Here is a 6,000-nt window from a genome sequence, read left to right as displayed (position 1 = left end):
TTATCTTTTTATCAGCCATGTTGTTTTTTTTACTCTCAATGTTATCACCTCTAAGTGATTTTAACCTAAAGCTCAGCTGATGAAAATGTGAGGGAGAGAGTGAGTGTGTGAGAGTTATGCATTAATGCGAACGCTAATTGACTCTTTGCATAAATGAATGAAAATCACAAAAGAGAAAAAAGAATACGTGTAACCACATCACAGCTATCGCACGATTTAGTGCATGAGTGATGTAAATAAAATAAAATACAAGAAATCGCTTATTGTAAAATCATTAGACACACGTCAAATTTTGTCATAAAAATCAAGCTTGGCCAATAAACCAAAAAATATATTTTTAGAAATTATACAATTACAGCCTGTTTTTGTAAAATTCGAATAAAACCAATTCGAACGAATTACTACCAAACCTTTATTTATATAAAAAATGTTTTTTTGATTCTAAACAAAAATAAATGACATATTTTTCAAAAACAAGGAGTTTGGTCGTAAGTCACTCAAATTCGTTCGTTTAGAATTTTACAAAAACAGGCTGTTAATATTTCAATTTTTCTATTAATTATCTCTTATCATGGTTTTTATCTTCATATTATTCGGGGGAAATCCATATGTTGTTATCTTGCAGGATGAGTGGTCAATATTAAATATGTTATTAATAATATTCCTGATATATCTGCCATAAACCGGCTGGAACTGACCTTTGTCGTTTTTTTTCTAAATCAACTTAAAACAATTTTTTTGTGTTAATTAAAAAATTCAGTCACGAGACAGAGTAACACAAATTATGAACCATTTTAGGAAGAGGGCTACTAGGTAAAGGTGTAGGTGTCAATTAAAAGGAAATACACGGCTTTTTGGTTGTTTGGACGTTAATTAAAAACAAAGGCATTCTCAATTAAGTTTAGCCACTAATTTAATATTCTGAAACATGCTCGGTGTGTGAACAAGTAAGCAAGCCCAAAACCACACCCACCCATTTTTAATTAATGATTTATTTTATTAGTATTTTGTGAGCGAGAAATATGCACAAGGTTGTCTTGGTTCTTTGAACCAATGTCAAAACACTTAATTATGCCGACAGTCAGCAGTTTGATTTCCGGTTTTAAATGGGAAACTATTTTACAAAAAAAAATCTTAAAATATCTGCTTTAATGTCAATGACTTTTTTAAAGTTCTCTCCTCTTTTTCCTATCAGAGCGTAACGAAATTTCTTGAATGTGTAATATATTCTATTATATTCGACAAGGAACAGATAGTGGTATTAGAAAAAAATCTCAAGTACTTAAAAGGCAAAAACACTCAAGTGCTGGAGAAAAATAACAAACAAGCACATTATGGGGATTACTTGTGTTTGACAGATAAGTGTTGTGATAGGTAACGACAGAGCTATAATTTCTTGTCAAACAGTCAACCAAGGAAAAACTTTGCAAATTTTCATTGGTCAAAATATTTACAAAATATTCTGTTTACTTAACAAATCTTGGATTTCAAATACAATGAATGTCAAATAATTATCAAATTTAATATCAGCTGATAAATTTCATGGATCAGAGATGCTTTATTTAATAAATCAAAATTAATTTTGTTTATATTTATTTTTGATTTGTTGTCTTATTGTCATTTGAAAGAACCACAACCAACATCTGATAAGATAAATTAAAACACATCTAATATTAGACAGATCTGAATCATAATACCGCGCTACCGCAATAAAATTTATGACAATGCAATGAATTAATTTAGTTGCTCAAAGAAGAAAAAAATACAAAACAAAAAAGCATGTGACTTCCAGCAGACAAGAAAAACCAGCTTTATTAAATAATTAAAAAATATTTTTTATACATGTGCATACACATACATGACAAAAAAAAAATATGTTAAGTAGGAGATTTTTTATAATTGACTTTAAGGAGGGAAGGAGGGACAAAAGATAAATATTTTATATCTGTAAAAATAAATTTTTCCTAGTCCCTAGACTAGATTTTTATAACTAGTTCATTTAAAGATTTAATTTGTTTTAGCTGAATTATTTTAATTTAAAAATAAAATAATAAATAAATATATCAAATTTCTTATATTCCACAATTACAGGAAATTTGTTTGAGTTTATAATAATAAAATATAGTAATATTCAAAAATTGCATATACCAATTCATTGTATGGCCAGGTGACTTAAGAAAAGTAATCATATGTATGTTTCTCTTTAAAATCGTATCACTGCTCTCTTTGAGCAATGTAAAAAAGCAAATGTAAACAAGCACAAAAGAGCGTATTTCTGCTTGTTCCTGCCTTAAAACAATGTGACATTTAATCAAATGATTTGATTAGCTTGCACTAGGGAGAGAGTCTGAGTCTCTCAGTGCAAATTAATCAAAAATGGAGGGAGAGAGGAAGGCATAGTCAGCTATGGGAAAAAAGAAAATTGAAATTGACGTCAGATTTTTGTGTGTACCGCCAAAGATGATTTAAATAGAAATTTATTTAAAAACTTTTCTGATTATCTTGGAATAGTTGTATTGAATCCTGTGGTATTTGATTTATTTGTTCATGTCTATATTCTAAGGATACCTGGCCACTGCACAAAGTTGAAGCCATAAACTGTACAGTACCTACAGTTTGTACAACAAAATGTTCTCATCTGTCCGAAATATTCCCAAAAAAAGTTCCAATCACCAACTATATTTATGGATATAATAAATGATAATTCTTTGGAAAAAACTATAAAAAACATGTCCAATATTTACGTTATAATTTATCTAACTATCGAATAACTAACTTTTTTTCACATTCTCAGCTGTAAACAATGAAATTTATTATTTCGTTTTCATTTTTTTGTTTTTTCAAAATTGATAAGATAGATCTAACAAATTATATTTTTTTGGACAGTTGTGACCCATAATTGGCTAATATATGACAATGCAGTGTAATCTATTTTCATGCATGTGTTGTTGTTGCTGTTGCTGTATACGGCGGACGATCTATGCATGTGACTAGAATAAATTGTTTTTCAAATCAAGTAAATAAAATTCAAAATAGATTTTATATGCAAAAACAAACAACAACAAATCTAAACAGTATTGATTGATCAAGAAGAAGACTGAATTATAAATTTAACAATAAAAAAAGAATTGGATAAAAATTTTTGTAAATTGTATGAATGAAACACAATAAAAATGCATGTTTTGAAATATAAAAACACAAAGAAATCCATTCATACAAGAATAACAGCAGCAGCAACAACAACACAACGGCAATCATGCAAACCCACGACGAAACACACATATTCAACAAGCCAACACACACACAACCACACATGTACTGTATGACATAATAATCACGAGAGACGTACAATGATTATCGACCAAGTCATGTGATTGCTTTTTTATTTATATTTTGAGAGTGAATGCCTGCCTTGCCCGTTGGCGGGCTGTTAGGTTGGTTGTTCGGTTCGGCTTGCTGGCTGGCTGACTATTCGTTGTGGTGTTGTTTGCTTTGAATGCCTAACTGCCTGTCGGCTGCGGCAGCCGCCTGCGTTGTTAGTGTACTTTGCTTACTTTATAACCCACCAACCAACCAACCCATCCGCAAGGGGATTGTTACGATACGATAAAGAAAGGGAAATATAATTAACAACTCCCGCGATCTCTTTGCATATTAATAAGATCCTATTCCTCTTATTCCATTCTCCTTTGTTTTGAATTGTTTCATTTATATTTGGTTGTTTACTATAATACATCACCATCCATGTTTGATCATGTGTGGTAAAACAAAGCACAACAACAACAGCAAAAATCCCACCCAGAACCGCCATAAGGTGTCAAAGTATCAACAAATCCCACTCAATAACCATTTAGGAATTAACTATGATAAACACACGGGGGGACAAACAAAAAATAACCAACAATAACAAAAGAGAGAGCAACAAACAAGTTTGTTATCAAAAAATAACAAACAGCCACCATCACTTTTATTTACACAGCCTGTCATCGACAGCAGCGGGGTTTTTAAGTAAATAATTGCAACAATAAATGAATTTGTTCTTATTTTTTCTTTTTATTTCTTAGTAGTCATCTTCTTCTTTCTTTTGTGAAAATAGCAATTTATTTAATTTTCTTTCTTTTGCGATTTGTTTATATGAATTTAAACAGCTGTTGTGTGTGTGTTTGTGTACATAGCCATAGAGCTGTGTTGTTGCTTTGTTCAGCTCTTCTCCTCTATAAAATTAAAGAGTCCAATGCAAAGAGATTGACAGTGCATGCTCCAATATCGCATATGCATGCATGCATATCATCAGTCTGAGAGTATTTCCCCCCATTTGGCATCAAGTGAACTGAGAGAGGGCATACACAAAACGGTAAATGCAAATGCAATCATGACGTATAGACAAGCAAATAATAACAACAACATCAATATTAATAGTAGAAGAAATATCCCAATGATAAGTGTAAAATAAATATTATTTTATTTACATTTTACAATACAATACAAACAAAAGAAAACGCAATGAAAAAAAGACAAAAAAAGTAAATAAAATAAACATTAAAATAATCAATTAGTTGTGTTAATTAGTGGGTTATTTGTTTGCACATTAGAATCTCTTTGTGTGAATTCTTGTGTTAGGCGATCGTTCGATCTAATGCAGTAATTCTCATAGACTATTTCACAAGGTATGCAGCAAAAGTGAGTGTGAGAGGGAAATGTCAAAATATGAAAATACAACAAGCTTTGTCTCTAGTTCTAAGGAATTTGGTGTTTACATTAAAAGAAGTCATGGGAAATTTGAATACAATATGTATGTAGTTTTTGTTTGATTTCTCCACATAAATTAATAAATACAATGTAAAAACTGAAACAATCAGTATTGTTCTTTTGTGAGAGTGATAGATTTATGTATTAACAAATTTATCAAGTAAAAACGGGACGCTTTTCCAATAAGGGATTTCCAACGAGATGCGAATTGCCGAGTATTTATATAAGCTACATTTACAGATATCTACCAGATTTCTGCGTCGTTATAACATGCTTTACATCAAGTCTTGAATCTGAAGGCTTATAAAGTTCAGTCCGCGTTGACGCGCGTTTTTAATACCACAATGTAATTAGCGTATTATTAAAGATACGGCATCGTTCTTTCATACACACAGTGCCGATGTTATCTTTAAATTTTGGCCACACGCATATAATTCACACACCCAAAATCTATTAAAAATCATGTTTAAGATATATTTACATCTAGTTACAATGTAAAACTTAGCTAAATCATGTCTAGACATGTTAATTTTATAAACTAATTTCATTAAGTCCCAATAACTTACCTTAAATAATTTTTCGAATGTGTTGATTGATTTGCCGTCGCTTTTCTATTATTGTTGCCATATTGTTTTGTTGTATTTGTTTTTTGTTGGATTGATGTTGAGCCGACACCGCCACAGCCGCTGTTGTTGTTGGTATTATTGTTGTTAACGGAAGAAGACAATATGCTGGCCAAAGAAGAAGAGCGTGATAATGAGACGTTTGTTTGAGTATTACAAGTTGTTGCAGCTGCAGATGAGTTGACAGCAGATGGTATAGATGGTGCGGCGGTCGACGAAGAAGAAGAGGGAAAGAAAAGTTTGTTTAATAAGGCCATGCTCTTTTAATGTTGCTATTATTTTTCGTGTGTGTGTGTGTGTAGGGATAACAGATGTTTTTGGCAGAGTTGGTTGGCCTCACAGTGTGAAGAAAAGACGACGCACACGCGTTTACGTATTTGCGGAATTTTACTAGTTTTGTCGTTGTTTTTGTTTATTTTTTTTTTGTATATTCAAGAATTTTTATAACGGATTTTCATTTGTTTTTTTTTTTTGCGAAATGTTTCCGGAACAAATAAAACCCAATAGAGAACACACATTTACAACCGTTAAATGTTAATATAAACAAACAAGCGCATTTCACTTTTAACCCATTATGCTTGTTGATGTTGACGACCCGACCCGACACAACAATGGAAAATTAAGATGG

This window comes from Musca vetustissima, unplaced genomic scaffold, assembly GCF_032173495.1.
Source record: "Musca vetustissima isolate MV318-11 ecotype Yass unplaced genomic scaffold, APGP_CSIRO_Mvet_v1 utg2180, whole genome shotgun sequence".
Lineage (NCBI taxonomy): Eukaryota > Metazoa > Arthropoda > Insecta > Diptera > Muscidae > Musca > Musca vetustissima.
The sequence above is the reverse complement of the archived record's forward strand: the minus strand, read 5'-3'. Positions refer to the sequence as shown.